Source organism: Accipiter gentilis, unplaced genomic scaffold (assembly GCF_929443795.1).
Source record: "Accipiter gentilis unplaced genomic scaffold, bAccGen1.1, whole genome shotgun sequence".
Classification (NCBI taxonomy): domain Eukaryota; kingdom Metazoa; phylum Chordata; class Aves; order Accipitriformes; family Accipitridae; genus Astur; species Astur gentilis.
In genome coordinates this window covers 76,231-95,531 of record NW_026061098.1, presented here as the reverse complement: position 1 = coordinate 95,531, position 19,301 = coordinate 76,231, and the positions used below count along the sequence as shown (strand labels likewise).

The 19,301-nt window shown below is 44.9% G+C and overlaps 2 long non-coding RNA genes across 2 annotated transcripts; both read right to left on the bottom strand.

Moving 5' to 3' along the window:
- Positions 1 to 753: 753 nt before the first annotated feature.
- Positions 754 to 3,316, bottom strand: LOC126037410 (uncharacterized). Its single transcript, XR_007505690.1, has 3 exons — positions 3,210 to 3,316; positions 1,929 to 1,982; positions 754 to 859 (listed from the first exon to the last, which is right to left on the bottom strand). It is a non-coding gene; the product is annotated as an uncharacterized LOC126037410 (long non-coding RNA).
- Positions 3,317 to 17,412: 14,096 nt separating this feature from the next.
- Positions 17,413 to 18,816, bottom strand: LOC126037409 (uncharacterized). The gene is made up of 4 exons (XR_007505689.1): positions 18,708 to 18,816; positions 18,267 to 18,378; positions 17,825 to 17,937; positions 17,413 to 17,496 (listed from the first exon to the last, which is right to left on the bottom strand). It is a non-coding gene; the product is annotated as an uncharacterized LOC126037409 (long non-coding RNA).
- Positions 18,817 to 19,301: the final 485 nt, after the last annotated feature.

The window sequence follows — 19,301 nt, the reverse complement described above, 5'->3', positions numbered from 1 at the left end:
CGTGAGCCGGAAGGTCTCTTTATTTGGCACTAGGTGCAGGATTTCGTCAGTAACTCTGCAGCCTGTAAGAAAAAACAGTTGAAGTACAGCACTTCCTGGTAACAGGTACGAGTCAGTTCTGTGCTGTACTGGATCAATAGCTTACAGTTTCTCCTGCAAGTCTATGAAAACAAGTTTGCATTACTTGCTTTGTATTACCTTAAAAATCAGAGGTTACACATAATCTTACAGGCACATAACATAACAAATTAGAGGTTACACATTCCGTATCACCTCAGGTAACTGGTACCCTCAACAGCTTTTTCATACTTTAGACTACAGCCAACAATTGTCAGTAAGGCCCTTCGACAGGATTCCGAAAGCTAGGTTTCTTTCGACAGCCAGGAACAATTAAACCAGTCAGCGTTAAACAGTGAGCAACTTCGGCTTCAGGTATTTTAAATATCCTTTTTTTTTTAATGAACTACCACACAATCTTCTCTATCAAGTGCTCTACCTATTCACCTGAAGCAGTTTCTGTAGCAAACTGGAACACCACACCCCCCCCAATCGAAGAAACATGAAACACAGGTCTATCTAAACACACAACTTGAAACAGCTGAATTTAAGCCCACTCGCCACCTCCTCAGATCTCAAGTATACAGGGGATCAGTTTCTGCATCCTGTACAGAAACTTGGGGTGTGTAACGTGCATTCCATACCAACTTTAGTAACATTTTCTTGTTAAAGATGTGCAAATATGCTTACCATTTAAGCTCCGTATACATCTTATATCCAGGCTTCTGAGACACGAGTTGTCTCTGAGATCAAGATTATCAGCAACAATTGGCACAGACAGTCTTGCAAACACGAGATCAATCTTAAGAGGCAAAAAGTGCCAACCGTTAGAATGCCCCGCAGTTTGCAAACAGCACACTGGTGGGGGACAGTTACTCAAGTCTAAAAAGAGTGGTTAACATCTGTATTTAGAATTATGTGACTATAGATACATCTCCCAAGAGATTTACTTGCCAGAAGACTCAATACAATTTCTAGAAGTTCCCAATTTTATTTACAAAGCCTTCACTGCATCACCCCTTTCTTTTTAAGCTAGGGAAAGGAAGAGGGCATTTTAAGTTGGAAAAGATTACTCTAGACTTAGAGTTTCAGTTAAAAGGGAACTTAAAATTATTCACAGAATTAAGACTTAAGTTCAGTCACCTCAACTATACTTCAGCAAAGGAGAGAGCATTTCCTTTATGCAGTAAGCCCTTTTGATCCTGAAGTATCTGCTTTTTAGTACAGTCTGAGGCAAGAAGATTATCCTGTGAAAGTCTGTACCAGATGAAGGCCACAAAAAGGTCACTGAATAAATCTCTTTGTGATAGTGATACCAAGCAGTAACTTGCTTAGGGACTACAGCAGGCAGGTCTTGATTCATTGTATAGGATGTATTCAAGATAGCTGGATTCCTGCAGCTGACAGACCCAGGCGGGAGTCAAATGAGTACTTTCACTTTCCATTTTCCAGATTGTTTGTCCCATGACCACTTCATTTTGGATGTGCAGCAAAACATTTAGTCTGCTCACACGATTCGTACAGTGAACTACACTGTACACATCCCTCTGTAGATACCTAGCTTGGCAGAGCTAAGAAGACTGAGCAAGGACACCGCCTCTGCTCCCACTCTGCATGATCCTAGGGATAAATGCTATTCAAGCAGGCTACCCTGGTCTACAGCACAGGCCTAGAAAAAGATGTCCCTGATGCTCCCATGCCTGCTAGGCTCCCTAGGGGCTTATTTTCCTATAAGCTCCCATTCTACTGCAATGTCTTCTCCTGGGATACTTTGCGGTCCAAAATAGCACAGTCACAGCTCCCTGGAAAAGTTATCCTATTCCAAAGCAAGAAAAAATTTACTCACTTAAAAAAAACCAAAAAATGCTTACCTCAATGCCATCAAACTCAAACTTGACAACTGGTACATATGCATCTTCAACTGCCTGGAAAGGAGAGGATAACTGTGTAAGAAAACATGGCTTGCTACTTTAATGTTTCTCCTGAACTACGATCAAATGCAGAATTTACACTGCTAACTACTCAGTATAAAGACTGAGTTGCTTCCAAACCAGAAGAATTGTTCATAAGCTGCAAGCGGTATAGCACTAAGACGGTATAATACTAGCTTTAACAAGTTATTTAGCCAAGAGATCCGGAGGCTGATCACGTATTGTAATGAACAAACAGTGCACAATGAGCCATCAGTATCAGAGGTTGTAAGGTACTTACCTTGGTGGTGAGGAAGAAAAGCAAGACATTTCTGTAGCTATCTTACTCCTGGTTAACATCCAGAGAAATCGAGAACATTCTGTCCGCGTTTGACAGCGCGCACTAGCCTCCTGTATTTTTATTTTCTACCATGCCTGAGATGCTATCAGCTACCTTATGGGACAGTTTTCAATTTTGTAGCCCACTCGTCAGAACTGTGCCACAGCCCACTGACCCTGTCTTCGGTCACCTAAACAAAGGCTCATTAGCTATGCACGTGAAGTCTTTCAAAATGTCTGCACAAGGAAGACCAGCCTGAGAGAAACACTTCTCAGGAGTTCGGTTCTATATGCAAAGTACACAGCATATGCACCGGAGGGTCATTTTACAAGGCAGTTTTGTACATTCACAGCACAGCTCCTATTGACTTTATGCAAAGCTGACTGTGCATCTCTTCTACAAAGTCTCGGGCTGAGTAGCCAGAGAAGAACAGGACCAGAGAAGAATGAATTAGAGGTCCTAAAGTACACCCAAGGAACACCATGGCAAAGGTACTGACAGAAACCTTTCCACATCACATTCAACTTCCTTAGCTCTCAGGCTGCCCCTTCCTCTACCTGCATGCAGTTACTTTCTTGCCAAGCCCCTTACTACAGCTAGGATGAAAGCAAGGCTCCTAGGCACAACCTTGCTTTTTGATACTATAGCCCACTCATTCCCAAACCATGGGTAGGAGAGAAGTGAACCACAGAGATTCGGATCGGACATACAGTCACTGGGGAAGGGAACCAAAAGCTTGACTTCCACACTTTCATGCTGCGTAGACAGTATTTTAGAAGGGGCTCAGAAACAAGGCCCTTTTTAATGTTGGTTTGTAAGACAATCACTACCAATAGGAGTCTTTAACAGGAATATTCTTATTGTCAGAGTTGCACAATCTATCAAGGAGAGAGCTTGCTTACTCTTAGGTTTTTTATTTCCTCCTGACGTTTCAGTTTTTCAAAGAACGACTGAAAGAAATCCGATCTTTCTACATGTCTAGGAGCAACACAAGCCACGTCTATGTCAGCACCTGCAAAGAGATGCCATTTGTTCTGTTACTGTTGGAAGACACTTTCAAACATTACAACTATGACCAGACACCAAAAGTTTACCTTTAGTGTGTACTCCAAGCCTGTAAGAACCAAATGTAAATATTTTGCCACCAACATTTGCTACTACTGAAGGGGGAAGATTCTGTGGGTAGAAGAGAAAGAGTTTTCTGGAGAACAGAAGATACACGTTGACCTACGTGCAAGTTTAACTAGCATAGAAGTTACTTAGAAAGACTACAGCAGCCTCCATAAACAATGTCTTCTCCCTCCCATACTGAGTTGTTAGTCTAATAGACTGATTCTGTTTTTCTGAAGGGAGTCCTGGCAACTCACAAACAACAACAACAACAAAAAAGGTAGGTAATGTAGCAGTCGCTTCATCAGTTTAAACAAAGACCTATTATCAGTCTTCCCTGCAGCAGACCCACATAAATGAACACCATCTAAGAGCCATACCAAAGGCAAGTCTAGAGTAATAATTTCAAACTAGATTGAGTGCTGTAGGCTGTCTGGGGCAAGTTTACTGCCCTGTTACCATCTGTCTCCCCCCACAATGTCTTGTTTCAGCTTTGTTAACCGCTACAAGTCAACTGACAGAGCCACTTCACAAACTTATTCAGTGCCCCAAGGACTTGAAGGTCTTCATCTAAAGGATCTTTTATACATTATTTCAATGGCTCTTACTACAGATCTCCTTGATACTTAAGAAGGAAGTTAAATGTTGAACTTTAGCATAAATCCTAGTAGTATCGCCTTTGAAAGAAACTAAAAGGCTTCAGCTGTTTTGATAAGAACCTATCAAAAAACCTTACCTGGCTCTCACCAAGTTCTGAAATCCATTCTTTGACCAAGTTATTCAGTCTGCCAAGAACGACCAGCCTGTAAAGAAAACTCATGTTAAGTTTGCCCTAAAAAAACCCCAGGACATTAACAAATTTTACAGTCTTGTTATACCTGTGATTCAGTTCTTCCTCCTCTTCAAATACCCCCAATGCTTTCATCGCTTCAAGCAGCTTCTGAGTATGAATGGAATCTCTATCCGTAGGAGGAGCCAAGCTAATTGCAGAAGTCATTCCATAGTGCCTTGGAGGCTGGTTCTGCAGCCTAGGAGTACTGGGGGAGAAAATAAAATACCGAAGACTCCACAAAAGAGAAAAACAAAACCCAACAAAACAACAACCACCACCTTACTGCAAAACACCCTTCCACTTACAGGTTTCCAAATCAGCTTCTGCCCTTTTGCCCAGCATTAATATAAATGAGGGAAGAAAGATCCTGCTTATGGTTTTTAGATAACTTGACCTAACTTAGAAGCAACTTCTTTAAAAATCACTTGTGGATATAAGAAAAGATCCAAGTTGCTACTATCTGAAGACAGCTTATTTGCATTGCGCTAGACAGTTGGAACTGATCGCCAGGAAATGAAAAGGTTTGAAATCCACTAAGGGCGACACTATGTACAGCACAAGTTTTTTTGGACCCATTTCAGTTTCACAGCACTTTTGACTTAAGGTTATTCCCATCAGCTTCCCGATCACATTAAACAAGACAATTTAACACTGGCTTCTTTTAGTTCAATGTATTGGCTGTGCTTCTACTGATTCTGAAAGGACATTAGAGTTGATTGCAGAGCAGGGACAAAGTGGTCTGTTAAACAGAGTTGTTGCAGTAAATTCAGCATTACCTTGGTTTTGTCTATGGAAGAGGATGAAGGAAAACATCAACCAATCTGCAGCTAACGTTGCTAGCAGAGCCTTGTGCTCTTAACACAGCATTCCACTTTTATAGCTCAGAGGCTTAGCTCTACATACATCTGGTTTAATCTAAATCCAAGAGATGTACATCAGCACGCAGAGCAGCACAAGTTAAGCTCTGCTTGTAGAAGGTGCTCAAATCTGCTTTCGCTAGCTCACTGCCCAGTCAGGCAGAGCATTACCAGCTGAAACCAGGAGAGAGAAAGGAGGGGCACCGGAGGTAAGAACTGTACTTAATGGATCAAGGGTCTCTACAGAAACACTAGTAGCAAAAGGGGGACACCCATTAAAAAGGTCTCTACAACTCATCATGCTTGTCAAAGAGTCCATATCCAGACCCTAAGGCTACAGGGATTAATGATGGCATTATTCAAACCGGCTATTTTCCTACTTCACAAATGGATGGCTTCAAATCTGAGCTGGGTTAGTCAAGAGACGCTTAGAACTATTTAAGGTATCTGACCCACTTTGGCTGGAATGGGATGAGGAAATGCTCAAAGGACAGCCTCAACACTTGATTTTAAAAAGATAGCTTATTACAACTCCTGATTTCTAATTGTTGCCTTTACTCTGCCACTGAGGGAAGATGGATTTCTCTCTCGCAGAGTAGCTTTGTCCAACTACAGACGTAGCTTTTAGTCACCTAGTGGGCTCCCCCACCCCCCTTCTCTATGAGCTCATTTTTCAAACTTTTTTTTCTAGGCGTTTTCCAAAAAGCTGGCGGGGGTGGGGGGGTGGTATTAGGACTGTAGTCCTATGAACTACTCTCCCCAGTCAGAACGGCTGTTTACTTTCAAGTGTAACTAGGCCCTGACCTAATTTGCCTTGCCTTCTTTATAGGCATGTCAACTTCCACTTCATAAGTCAAAATATTCCTAATAAGTATTTTCCTTCTTATGATACCATTTTCATAACAAATACAGAAGGAAAGCCAATGAAGCGGGAGTGTAGTGGCAAGCACTTCTTGTTCTGAACTGAAGCCTTTTTCTCCCTGCTCTCTGTTCATTTGAGACTACACTCATTTCTTGACCCTCCTACTTGCCTTCCACATCCTCACCCCCAACACTTCCCTCAGTCTGCTCTCCTCAGACTCAGCTTTGCGACTGTGGATGGAGGCTGCCCAGGCTTAAAAGAGACTCCCATCTCGCATGTGCCCACACTTCTTCACGCTTCTGATCTGCAACGTACTGCACAGATAGTAACTCATCTTCTCCCAAACTTCTTTCATCTTCTTCCACGTACGCTTCCTACATCGTTGCCTCACCATGATGTATTTGGCCTGCTCTTGTCCCCGACTTGTTATTCTCCTGCTTACTTGATTGGAGATTTTAGACAATCTGTGGGATGGATCCTGGGGTTTGTTTTGATTTATCTTAAGATTTTATAAACACAGGGCACCCTTACAATCTACCTATCTAGAACACATATATACTAAAAGGAAGGACTGACCTGACCCTGCAGTCACAGATAAAACAGACTCCTCTCTCGCCAACTGAGAGAAAGCAGCTTGGCTATTTGGGCTGACTACATTGAAGACATTCAAAATGGTCATAACAGAGCAGTGTTGACTTTTCCAAGAATTTGCTCAATCAGCATCAACTAAGTTGTTAGAAAAAAAGAATGTGGAGGCTGACTCCTACTGGGAAATCAATTTCTACAGTCCTGTTCAGCCAGGAACCAAAAGGGTGCCTTTCCACTTGATCCTTTAACTGTATTTAATTTTGATAGGTAATTCTGGTTTCCTCAAAAAAGACTTCCTTTGTCAGAGTCCTCTTCTCAATCAGGTGCTGGAGGTTTATTTTAAATAATTTCACTGCAAGCACAGATCCCCTTTGTTAAAGCCAGTTCAAATTAGGCCATTGAAAAATTAACGACCACTTGTATTCTCCACAACTATCTGTGCATACGTACTTCACTATGAATCAGCCGTTGCAGAAGTCAAGTGCTACGGCCTCGTTTAACAGCTTACAAGTAGTAATACATTGAATTTCTATATAATACTTACAGTTCCCAGCCTGGTCTGCCACCTGCTGAGCCAATTGTACTGCCTCTCCCCGGATGACCTTTTGGAGTGGAGAGAGGAAAAAGCAAAAAATCCCATGCAGTTTATCTGAAGATAATGTTTTGAAAGGAATTCTAAAGTTACAGTTCCTTACCAGTGGTGGGTATTGACTGTCCTTGGGGGCCCAGACGACTTGCTAATGCTGCTTGTCTTCGCACAGGAAGCCGACAGCCCTTGTGAATAAACGCAGACAGTTGGAAAAGAAGCTCTACTACAATATAAGAATCACTGCATATGTTGAAATAAAGCTTACCTTCTCTTCCAACAAACTGCTGACTGACAGAGAGGAAGATGTAGATGGTTCAGCGGCACTCACCAGAACAGCGGGAGGTCTAACAGTCATGGGTGGTGGTGGAGGCGGTGGCGGCTGCTGCTGCTGCTGCTGTTGCTGCTGAATCTGCTGATGGAGCCTTTTTGTGTAGCTAGTTCCATTTTTGAAGTTGTTCACAGCCTAGAGGGAGAAAAGCATTTACAAGAAGCTACGATGGAACTTCAGCAGATATACGAACAGAAGCCTTCACAGAGGAAAATTACTCATGTATTCCGTAAATGCCATCAATCCTCAAAGAAACCAACATACAGATGTATGAACACGTCACATTGAACACTGATACTAATGACTGGTAGCTCAGAGGACCTGTATTTCAAGTACTTCAGCGTTAACGCCAAATGTGAAAGCGAGGCAATCGTGTTCAGTAAGAGCGGGACCCGAATTTGCCAGATCATCTCTAAAGAGTCGTAAGCTTCTGTGACAGCAGCAAACAGTGCATTTGAAAAGTCAATTTAGCCTTATCAAATTACGCCTTGCTTAAGGAGATGTAAATTAATATTTTCTTCCCTTTCCGCTTTTTACAAAGAGCCTTTTCTTACAAGCACTTTATGTAAAAGTCGTCATGTTACCTGGCGTATGCACTTGTTGGGAATTAAAGCATCAGGTGAAACATCTGTCTCCTGACACGTTGGGCATACATGTTCCTCAGATTCCAGTAATGCTGTTCTAATACCTGCATAGAATTAGAATAATCAAAACAGTATTTAGCCAAACTAAGGAAGTTTTAGGGGTTCTCACCAATCATAAAGACATGTCTATGATTAATAGGTGAATATAGTCTTGAACTGAGAGCATGAAGCTATAAATGTTCAATAGTGTAAAAAATTTCTAGTATGCAGCAAATAACTATACAGTTTTGTATTTCACCATTGGAACATCTGCAGATGTAGCATAGGCTGTGTCTTGATGTTGCAGCTAGTCTTTTTCCCCACTATCTAGTACAGCGAGAAGTCCCCAACCTCAAGGTTAATGAACAAAACATGTTTCAAAAAAACCTCATTAATAGGTTCAAAAAACCATTAGGAGGTTCGAGTTCTGAAGGTTTTAACCAACTCTCCCGTGGAGAAGAATGTGGATTAAATGCCTAACTATCCGTTTGTTGCAGACCACTCTAAGTCACCAGAGTCGGCTATATAATTTTGTATGAGACAAAGGGCTGTGGACCAACTAAAAGCATTCAGTGTCTAATACTGTAATCCCCTGCACAGTTAGCCACTCTCCTCATACTCGTCCTTCCGCTTGTAAAGAAGACTTAACTAGATACCTAAAAAGGGGAAAAGGCTTCCTGGCTTTTTTCGCCCTTGATACCAGAAGAGCCCTTTCCCGTCCAGGGTATACTTCAGCATAAAATAGAACTGGTAGCAAAGTAATTTTGTTCCCTCCTCTTTCTGCTTTCAGAAAATCAGATGTGATGTTTAGAATTAACAAACACGGGTGTAACACTTACATTTGTCACAATAACTGTTGCCACAGCAGGGAATAACAGCTGCATCAGTCATTATGTCCTTACAGATGAGACATGACAACTCATCTGGAACGGGAGCATCTGAGGTGGAGGAAGAGGAGGAGGAGGAGGAGGAGGAGGAAGAAGAAGATGGCTCCTCTGGTAAAAAGGGAGGCTTCTCCATCCTTCCTCTAGCATAAGCTTCCCTGGAGGAGGGGTGGGGAAGGAAAAAGAAACGAGTTAAAGATGGGTAGAGGAAAACTTTTCCAAGCTTTGCATTTTCTCAAAGCAAGAGAAGAGATGGAATTCTTCTCGCTCCACATGAGCCTCCTAAAAGGTAGGCGCTTAGTTTAAACTACTTTTCTATAGCCACAACACTAGAAGAGGGAGGGAGGAACAATCTTCCTTCTGCAGAACTCTCCCATTCATTGGAGCAACTAAGAAAGAAGCTCAGACTAGAAAATTAATCTTTTCACAGCTAGAAAGCAGGTGAAATGAATCCCACCTCTCCTTTGCCAGAGGATACATGTAAATTGCAGGCTCAGCATAACGTTAGTCTCCGAGCAATTACATTTTATAAAAGCAAGAAGTCGATGTTACAGCTTCTACAAAAGGAGATCCAGGACGGAAAACCAGAAGTGCTACCACGGTCATTTTAAAAGAGCCACTCCTGTCAGCACACGGCAGTATTTTCTCACTGTATAGCAACAGGAAAACTTCAGCCTGTTTCACACATGGGATTTCAGAAAAGTCAGAGGGGGAGGAAATCTCAGTCCAACAGCCATCTGTTAGACTTGGCAAGAAGCCTTTGAAACATAAAACAGAAGCAAAATGAGCTTTCAGTGACTACGGTTAAATGGCATCAATACTCAACCAGGGACTTAGTGCAATTAAAACACGCAAATATTCAATAGATGGGGCAGAGAGAAATGTCTTGGTTTTGTACAAAATAATAAAAACTGTGAACTGCCATTAAGAAGAGTGGAAAACAGAAACATTTCCACTAATACTGAAAGATATAAAAACATGCACGAGTGTTCACCCAGAAAGACCTATGGATATATTGAATGTCTACGACCTAGGAAAAAGAAAATTTCACACTTCTAATTCCAGCTTCCCCTGGAATTTTGAAGGCCTTTGCAACATTGCCATACAACCTCTGCATTTCACCCCAACAGAAACAATTCTTAATATGAGGATTCATGTATTTGTTACGTAACTGCCAAGGCAAAACAATTAAAAACTAAGTAACACCACAAGTCCCCCACAATCTTACCCCATTTGTCGGGCAGTTCTTTATGTAGTGGCCACGTTTTCCGCAGTGAAAGCAAGTAGATGATGGCGGAGCGGACCCAAGGGTTTCTTCAGGTAACTAAATGGTTTGGGAGAGAAAACCAAAGAGGTAGGCATGTGTCTCTCTCGTTAAAACAAACATCTCTGCAATTTTTCCACAATCTGCAAAGATCAGATGGGACACAATCAACACTTACTTGACTGGGTCGTATTCGCAGCAGGACCCTATCTTCAAAGCTTTTATTTCACCTTCTTCGGAAGCACTGGCGTCAGCCACACTGGCAGTCTGTTTAACAGGCAATTATTTGACACGCACATTAGAAACACATTTAAGCCCACACAGCCAAAGACAACACCGCTCACCCGACCCTGCAAAGAGCAGCACAACGCTAGCTGAGGTTGCATGAAAACAGGGGCTTGCATAAAATATAGCTGTCCTGAAGATGTTCTGGGGAGTCCTTACGTCATTACAGGGTGTATATGTGCCTGTTAACCTACTTGAAAAGAGCATTCTAGGGCACTCAAAACCTTAGGCTCTCTTTGGGCCTCACATAAAGACTGGTGTAACCAATCCAATTTTCTTCCAAGCAGGCTCTGGCCATGTCCACCAAAAATTACCCTGTCCAGTATTTTTAAGCTGCTTTTTAAGCTCCAGACTAGCTGAACGAGAAGACATCCACTGTACATTTAATTGAGAAAGATGTACGCAAGGATCATTATTTACATTTTTGCAGCATTAAAAGGACACACAGCTTAAAGAGTCGGGGAAGCTGTTTTTTGCTTGTGGAAATTCAGCTTCTAACACAGAAGCATCATTCAACCTTCAGGCGCACAATCTCTCTTACATCCTTCACAGAGCTGATGGGGATAGGCACACCTTGCATCCCTGAATACCTGGGTCTGGGAAAAGACCTTGTCAGAGCATGCCTTCACAGCCTTAAAAAGGATGAGACATCCAGCAACCATCCTTACCATGTGTATTCTAAGATAAAAAGAAATACTGGCAACACTCTTTATCATGGGGACGAGGAATACAGCTGGAAAACTACTGTAAAAAAAAACATGGAACAGCAACACAGCATTCTGGCTGCAATGTGTGTTACTTCATGACAAATGACATGAAATAAAAACTGATGGTTGGTGGGACTTGTGCATTGTAACATGTAGCTGGGGTAGGTTCAGAATACTTTAACCAGGGAATCCAAAAGCTATTTGAAATGTTGGCATAAATAATTCAGATCGTAACTCAAGAGCAGAGCACAAAAAAATATCTCCTAAGGGAAGACGCATAACCGGCTCTTTCATACGCATGGTATCTCTTTCTGTGGAGGTGAAGCAGGCTGAAAACCACAGAAGACGGCCAGGAAGAGCAGAAAATTTGCTGCAGTAAATACACCAATTGCAAAGCACGTTCTAGCTTGACCTCACACCTATTTTAAAACAAATACTTAAGTGTGTCCAGCGTGTACAGCGTCGGTTTCTCTTTATTGGCTCATATTCCACACTGGATTAGCAGAGGAGAGAAAAAAACCTGCTTGAATATACAAAAATAAATTTTTTGCACTAATGATCACAGCTATTGCCATCTTCCATACCTGCCTCAGCTCTGACCTCTAAACCCCAGTGCCCTTCTTACACCAGGAACTCAGCCATCTTTTCCAGATGCAGGAGCACGTCCCCACAATCCCCAGGAGACCTGCATCTCTATCAAAAGGCACTTGGAGCTAAAAGATGAATTGGCTGGCACAGGTCTCACCCTGCCCAGCAGCCTGGAGATTTGGGTTCACAAATACAAAACACTTTAAAGCCAAAACACTCTCTCTAGCTGCTACTTTGCTTATTCTTGTTTGAAAGAAATACTTGTCAATTTGAGCATCTTTTCCACATCAATTCAAGCAGATTTGTTTACATTCAAACTTTAAATCAAAAATGTATAAAAACCCAAACTAAAAAAACTGCACCGTGCTCTTCATTTTTACCTAACTTTTTAAGCATCTTTTGCTCAAAATACTTCTGTTTTCATTATAATCCAGTATTATTTCTCGGGAGTTATAGAGCACTTTTTTCACTTGAGTGCAATTTAGTTAGCTTATCTCCTAAAAGTACTTCATTCCTGATGACTTAACAAGACTCACAGTGCAAAATGAGATGCAGCATCTCCCTGTGCAATGCTACGTGCCTTGGGCAGTGGTCCTCCGAAACAGGACAAACAGAGAGTGCCTAAGCTTATCAGGGATGAAGCAAAGAGGAAAAGGCATCTAATTAGACCTACTCAAAGATCCAAGCACGATCTTCAAACACAAACTTTCTTCCGCAACCAAATGTCTAAGACTGACTTTCCTTTCTGTTAAAATCAATCTATCAATCAATGAGAGACTGTACTTGGCTTCAGTAAGGGCTAACAGCAGAGTTGCCAGAGACCTGATGAGGAACACAGGAGACTGGGGTGTGATTCATCTGACTAAACGTGGATGTCTCTAATGTAGACGCCCACGGCCGAGCCAAACTTGGTCCCATTTTTAGGCAACACAGAGTTAAGTCCGTGTAACCAGTGCTTCAAGGGACCGTTTATCTTATCCTAAATAAACATTTATATATTTGGTCAGAAAGACCGCCCATTAGATTCACTGATTTTATTCACTACGTCTCCTTTAAAATAAAACAGGACCTCATGCCAGTCGTGCAGGCAGAGATGATTGCAACTGCGTTACAGATACACTGTTGAGGTCAGACAAATCACAGTCCACCTCTGCTCCATCCAGGTTGGCTCAAGACCGGGAATTCACATCTCCCTCACCTCCAAAACGGCTCCCGTAACCCCCAGAAGAAGGGAAACGGCAGAGTCGCCTGGTAAAGCTCTTCCTATGAGCAATGACACCAGTCGCTGGACCAGAGACAGAGAGCCAGTCCCCACCCACAGCCCACAGCTCCTGAAGGTCACCTAAGGAGATCTGCAGATTCCAACTTTACCTCTTCTCAAGCCCAAACGCCGAGGGATTTATGCCAGAGAGAGGAGCTCCAACGGGATCTTCTGGCTGCGCTGGGTCCGTTGACCCAACTGGGAGGGACCATTCAAAAACTGCCACAGGGACCCCAACATTCTGAAGCATGCGGGGGGGGCTGGGCTATGCAAATGACGGAACCCCCAACAGCTGCTTCCACCCCACTGCCACCCACCTCACAGCACCGACTGCTACAACACACCAAACCTTCGTGGGGTGATGCCCCTCCACGCTCAACTCCAGGACGCAAGCTTTGAGGGTGGCATGGGCTTGAGATGGCATCCTTGCTCCTGGAGGGCGAGATGGGCATGTTCACCCCCCTCCGAAAGAGGGAAAAATAACATCAGAAACTCTCAACCGGACACAACAATAGCTTGAACTCATTGAAACCCGACACAGAAGATGTCTCCATGAACTTCTCCTCCTACTTTTTAACAACCAAAACACATTACTATGCTTCAGTGGTACGCTTCAGACAACCATGATTAATTGCAAGAAATCACACGAGATCATCTGAACGCCACTGTGAAGGCTGTTTAATGTTTAAGCAAGCTGGGAAGAGATTTTGTCAGCCAGGAGTCCATCAGTTAGCACTTGCATCTTCAAGGGAACCAATTTTTGTAATACAAAACGGGTATTTTTATTCCTAAACCCATTTACTCTCAGCAGGGGAAGGTAATTCACTGTATACCAGCACTCAGCTGTTCACACACACTTCCCCAATTTTAAAAAAAACAAACAACCCAACAAGTTGCACTAAGCAGTATTTCAGATGGAAGGCAAATGTAGGTAATCCTTCCTGAAATAGAGGCAGCTCAAAGCAATTGTCCTCCTGTCCCACAGGGAGCATCCCAATAGAAGACTGAACGCTTTAGGACTGAAGGCCACTTTTTAGAGTACACAGCTTCGTTTATAAGGCCCAAGTACACATTTTTCTGTCCCAAAGCCTTGTTTTGACTGTCCAAATACTCCTTTTCGCGTCCCAACCCTTCTTTTTTGTGAACAAATCCTCATTTTGATGGTCCAAAGCTTTATTTATAAACTCCAGAGCCCCATTTCAGGCTCCGCAACCTTGTTTCTAAACTCAAATTTTGAGGCTCCGAACCTCAGTTTTAGGGCCCAATGCCTCATTTTCGGGGTCCAAAGAATCGTTTCCACAATCCACCCCTTCATTTTTAGGGTCCTGAAGCCTCATTGCAGGGGCCCAAATACCCATTTGTAAGGCCCAAGCCTTCCTTTTACAGCACAAACCCCACCGTTAGAGCCCCAAGCCTCATTCTTTACCTTCCAAAACCTCCTCTTCAGGGAAGAGAGCCTCCTTTCCAGGGACCACAGGCTCATTTTTAGGATCCAGTCTGCAACTAGGGAGAGCCCAAGGCCTCATTTTGAGGGTCCAAATATTCAATTGGAGGGCCCAAAGCCTCATTTTAGAGGCCAAGCTCCTCATCTGGGGTGCAAGGCATCTCTTGTTTAACGCACAACCCCTCATTTGGAGCTTCCAAAGACCCATTTCTAGGGCGCAAAGCCCTCGTTTTTGGTACTGAAGCATCCCTTGAAGGCACAAAACCTAATGCAGGGTTCAAAGCCTCAGTTTCATTTCCAAAGCCCCACTCTTAGGGCCCAAACCCTCCACTGGAGGGTCCAAAGGCCTCTTTTAACAGCTGAGGGCCTCCCCTGGAGTGACCCAAGCCCTCTCTTTGGGACCAAAGCCTCATGTCTTAGGGCCCTATCGACACCAATAGGTTCCCCTCCTTTGCAGAGCCCAAAGGGTCACATGTAGCATCTCCCCCACCATTTTTAGTGCCCAAAGCCTCATCTGGAGGGCCAAACTCCTCATTGTTCTGGTCCAAACCATTTGGCCTTTTATGACCCATAGCTGTTCTTTAGGGCCCGCAGTTTCACTTGGAGGGTTTAAACCCTCAGCTTTAAGGCACAAAGCCACGCTTTTAGGCTCCAAAGTTACACTTACAGGGCAGAAAGCCTCGTTTTCCCTTCCCAAAGTCTTAGTTTTGGCTTCCAGAGCCCCATTTCAGGCTCCAAACCCCCATTTTGAGGGTCCACGGGCTCCCTTGCAGTTGGCAAAGTCTCCTTTTTAGAGCCCAAGGCCACTTTTTTAGTTGCCGAACTCCCATTTTCAGTCTCCAAAGCCTCATTTTTAGGATCCAGCCAGTCGTTTTCAGGGTCCAAGCCACATCCTGAGTTTCCAAACCCTCATTTTTATGCTCCAAACCCTTCTCTTAGGGCCCAAAGCCTCATTTTGAAGGCCAGTCCCTTGTTGCGACACAGACAGGACTGTCGGGGGATGCAACGGGTCTACAAAATGCCTGACAGTTCGAGAACAGCGCGACCTTGAGCAGCTTGTAGTGTATCCTTGAAAGTCTGGGAAGATCCGAGAAGAGCGGTACAAAAACAAGATAGCGATAAGAAGAACCGTTACTAACTAAACCAATCATCTACTAACACATACTCTGAAGTAGGGGATAAAAAGGTGTGTTAGAACAATAAAGGAGCCATTTTGCATGATCTGTTACTTGTCGTGTCCGTCTCTACCGCGACACAGGACTACCAACGGGCCTGGGTAGGAACCCCAAGGCCCATCAGGAGGTCGTGAGGGGACGAGAGAATAAACACACAGAACAAGGCGCAGCCTTCAACAGCGCCCACCTATGGGACTCACAGAAGGCATGAGTACAGCTTTACAGAGCTGGACCAGCCCCTCCAATAGCCCAGCCACAAAGCTTTCTAAACAAGGCAGAAACATTGACTCCTTTTCTCGTCCCTACTTAAGATTCCCTGTAGAACTGGGTCTTGGCCTGACCGAGGCTGTAGGAGGGAGGAAGACGAGGGAAAACTTTGCAGGGAAAACACCCAGACACAGTATGGCCTGGCATCAATAAATGTAGGCACAAGCAAGCCCTTGGGAGCAAACTCTTTATTCTCTGCCTGGGGGAGCTGCCTGGGGGCTCTGTGGCCCTGGAGCCACACACCTCCTCAGGACATCCTCCACAAGGCTCCCAGCTACCGCCCTCTTCAACGACTCGGGCTGCACGGGCTCCTCCGGGAGAAGCTTTAAACGCACTGGTCTGTGCCGTGCTCCTGCCTGGGTAGGGCGCTTGGGACCCGCTGGAGGCATGGGCTCTCTTGGAAACTGGGGGCCCATGGAGGGAAGGGTGTCTGCGGTGCTCCCTGGCCGGAGTATACGCAGAGTTTCCAGTGCAGGCACTGAAGACCTTGCTGTGGCTCCTTGCTGTGCTGAGCCCAACTGAGTTTTTAAGAGTAGAAAAAATCACTGCACCGGCCAGAAAGTGCCTGGAAACTTCATCCCTCTTCATTGCCCATTTCCCATGCGAGCTCCACAACCTGGGAGCAACGCAGCCAATAGAACCTTCGAGAAGCAGACTCACAGCCTGCTGCAGCTGGCCCTGCTCAAGCAGCCGAGGTGGGCTGGATGATCTCTAGAGGTCTCTTTCAGCATCCATTCTGTGCTGCTGTGACTCTGTCTCTATCATGGTTTAACCCCAGCCAGCAACTAAGCACCACCCAGCCGCTCACTCACTCCCCCCCCACCCAGTGGGATGGGGGAGAAAATCCGGAAAAAGAAGTAAAACTCGTGGGTTGAGATAAGCACGGTTTAATAGAACAGAAAGGAAGAAACTAATAATGATAATACTAATAAAATGACAACAGCAATAACAAAAGGATCGGAATGTACAAATGATGCGCAGTGCAATCGCTCACCACCCACCATTCACACCCAGCTAGTCCCCGAGCAGCGATTCCCCCCCCCACTCCCCAGTTCCTATACTAGATGGGATGTCGCATGGTATGGAATACCCTGTTGGCCAGTTTGGGTCAGGTGCCCTGGCTGTGTCCTGTGCCAAGTTCTTGTGCCCCTCCAGCTTTCTCGCTGGCTGGGCATGAGAAGCTGAAAAATCCTTGACTTTATCTAAACACTCCTCGGCAACAACTGCAAACATCAGTGTTATCAAGGTTCTTTGCATACTGAACTCAAAACATAGCACTGTACCAGCTACTAGGAAGACAGTTAACTCTATCCAAGCTGAAACCAGGACACTTTTAACCACTTAACCTTCCGTGACAAATACCCCAAGAGCTCAAGAAGAAAGAGCAGAAAGACAGGAGACAGGTGAAAGCCTAGAGCGCCAGCTAGACAGAATGAAAGACCCTCTTCCTTCTCTAAAGCTTCAGCAAGGCTTCCTTCACCTGCTTGTCTTGGAGTCTTGGGTCGATCCCGGAGAAGAGAGCTTCCTGCAAAAGAGAAGAATCATCTAGGGTAGCCTCATTGGTCAAGTCTGGGGCTGCTACCTGGGATCTCCGGTCCTTATAAGAAAAGGCCAAAAGACGCTAGGAGACGTCTGGAAGGAATCACAGGGGATCCCGGAGGGCACAGCTTCCTCCAAAAAAGAAAAAAACCTCAACGGTAGCTTCCTAGGAGGAGTCTGGGGCTTCTACCTGACCCCTTAGTAGGTAAAGCAGAGGACAGAAGACTGTGGGAGATGCCTGGGAGGAGTCTCAGGTGCCTGTCGGAGTTGAGAGATTTCTCTACAGGAGAACAAAAATGTCTCGAGCTACTTACTTGGAGGAGTCTGGGGCAGGTAGATGGGATCTCCGGTCCCGAACGCAGAGGTCAAAACATTATGGGATGATGCCTGGGAGGAGTCTTGGGTCGATCCCGGAGAAGAGAGCTTCCTGCAAAAGAAAAGAATCATCTAGGGTAGCCTCATTAGTCAAGTCTGGGGCTGCTACCTGGGATCTCCGGTCCTTATAAGAAAAGGCCAAAAGACGCTAGGAGACGTCTGGAAGGAATCACAGGGGATCCCAGAGGGCAGAGGCTCCTCGAAAACAAGAAAAAACGTCAACGGTAGCTTCCTTTGAGGAGTCTGGGGCTTCTACCTGACCCCTTAGGTAGGTAAAGCAGAGGACAGAAGACTGTGGGAGATGCCTGGGAGGAGTCTCAGGTGCCTGTCGGAGTTGAGAGATTTCTCTACAGGAGAACAAAAATGTCTTGAGCTACTTACTTGGAGGAGTCTGGGGCAGGTAGATGGGATCTCCGGTCCCGAACGCAGAGGTCAAAACGTTCTGGGATGACCCCTGGGAGGAGTCTTGGTCGATCCTGGAGAAGAGAGCTTCCTGCAAAAGAGAAGAATCATCTAGGGTAGCCTCGTTAGTCAAGTCTGGGGCTGCTACCTGGGATCTCCGGTCCTTATAAGAAAAGGCCAAAAGACGCTAGGAGACGTCTGGATGGAATCACAGGGGATCCCGGACGGCAGAGGTTCCTCCAAAAAAGAAAAAAACCTCAACGGTAGCTTCCTTGGAGGAGTCTGGGGCTTCTACCTGACCCCTTAGGTAGGTAAAGCAGAGGACAGAAGACTCTGGGAGATGCCTGGGAGGAGTCTCAGGTGCCTGTCGGAGTTGAGAGATTTCTCTACAGGAGAACAAAAATGTCTCGAGCTACTTACTTGGAGGAGTCTGGGGCAGGTAGATGGGATCTCCGGTCCCGAACGCAGAGGTCAAAACGTTCTGGGATGACCCCTGGGAGGAGTCTTGGTCGATCCTGGAGAAGAGAGCTTCCTGCAAAAGAGAAGAATCATCTAGGGTAGCCTCGTTAGTCAAGTCTGGGGCTGCTACCTGGGATCTCCGGTCCTTATAAGAAAAGGCCAAAAGACGCTAGGAGACGTCTGGATGGAATCACAGGGGATCCCGGACGGCAGAGGTTCCTCCAAAAAAGAAAAAAACCTCAACGGTAGCTTCCTTGGAGGAGTCTGGGGCTTCTACCTGACCCCTTAGGTAGGTAAAGCAGAGGATAGAAGACTGTGGGAGATGCCTGGGAGGAGTCTCAGATGCCTGTCGGAGTTGAGAGATTTCTCTACAGGAGAAGAAAAATGTCTTGAGCTACTTACTTGGAGGAGTCTGGAGCAGGTAGCTGGGATCTCCGGTCCCGAACGCAGAGGTCAAAACATTCTGGGATGACGCCTGGGAGGAGTCTTGGGTCGATCCCGGAGAAGAGAGCTTCCTGCAAAAGAGAAGAATCATCTAGGGTAGCATCATTAGAC